At 35.3% G+C, this 1411-nt stretch overlaps 1 pseudogene; it reads left to right on the forward strand.

Annotated features, from left to right (window-relative positions):
- Positions 1 to 562: 562 nt before the first annotated feature.
- On the forward strand, positions 563 to 681 carry LOC112485653 (annotated as a pseudogene).
- Positions 682 to 1411: the final 730 nt, after the last annotated feature.

The following is a 1411-nucleotide window of genomic DNA, read 5'->3' on the forward strand; positions in this document are numbered from 1 at the left end:
ACGATAGCATAGGTTGTTTGATAATTAAATGTAAGAAGATCGTTTCACTAATTTATCATTCAAAGAGGACCCTTTTGATGTTAAAATGAAGTAGTGTTAATAATTACGATGGAAAAGCAGGCATGAACCAGGACTACCTTAGGCATAAACTGGGATATATGGCCACTTTGCTAAAATGAGACATAAGTGCTTAGAAAATTTTGGCTTGGAGTAAATTGTCAATGAAAATAGTTTTCAAAAAAGTAATCCTCTTTGAAATGTGAATGCTGTGTGATACTCTAGGCTGGCTTGTTGTCTGGTTCTTAGGTACAGCCTTATAGCATATGATTCAAATCTATATCATTATATAAGAAAAAAACCCAATGGTTACAAAAAATGACCACCTAGATCACCCATAAGATCCAGAAGCCTCAAGTGGAAAAATCCACCAATGGTAATGTATTGCAGCAGCATATCCCAAATTGTGTTACAGAGACTCATAGGTATTTCTTTAAAAAGGGATCTTATAATCAAGTGAGCTAGGAAGATGCTATGTATTTTAGTCCCTTTAAGAATAGCATGTTACTATGGCCATGCCACTCTGAACAAGCTCAATTCCATCTGATCTTGGAAGCTAAGCAGGGTCAGGCCTGGTTAGTACTTGCATGGGAGACCACCTAGCAAGACCAGGTGCTGTAGGCATAAAAAACAAAAATTAAGGGATTGTAAGCTGACAAGGTCCTTGCAATCTGTGAGGTCAACCAAGGGTTGCCTTGCCTAAAAAAATAAAAAAATAATAATAAATTTAAAAAATTTTTTAAATAGGATAGCATATTAGACATCCAATAAGTGAAGACTAAGCAATCCTGCATTAAAGAAATCTACACAGTTTAAAAAATACTGGCTTATATTTTACTTATATGGAAGCTGGCCTCATTTTCCACTTCATGGAAAAAAGAAAAACTGGCTGAAGGATGCGTGTAGTGATGTAATGAGATGGAGCCTAAAACCTGGGTTTAATGAAAACTGTATCAAGATCAGTTAATGGTGTGAGCGAGTAGGAGAGTGATAGCATGCATGATACTTATTTGGCATTCAGGATTTGTGCTTGGTTAACATTAAGCGAAAAATTAAGTTCTGAATTTTGCAAATAACAAAAGTCAGGTTCAGTCAGAATAAAGATCACTTGTCTTCAAACAAATGAACTAGTGAACACATCTCCTAGTAAAACACTGTAATTTCTGTTATATGATATTTTGTGTTTTCAAATCAACATCAAGCTTGGTTCCACTCAGAAATGGTGTAAGACCTTTCAGACATGCTGTGCATTGAAATGTATGAAACACTGAACCAATTTCTGATTTCATGCAAACCAGGGGAATAGTTTTATTCAGATTGCTTTTTTTACTTTCTGTAGCAATAGATGACCCTG

This window comes from Pteropus alecto, unplaced genomic scaffold (assembly GCF_000325575.1).
Source record: "Pteropus alecto unplaced genomic scaffold, ASM32557v1 scaffold5, whole genome shotgun sequence".
In the NCBI taxonomy this organism is placed as follows: Eukaryota; Metazoa; Chordata; class Mammalia; order Chiroptera; family Pteropodidae; genus Pteropus; species Pteropus alecto.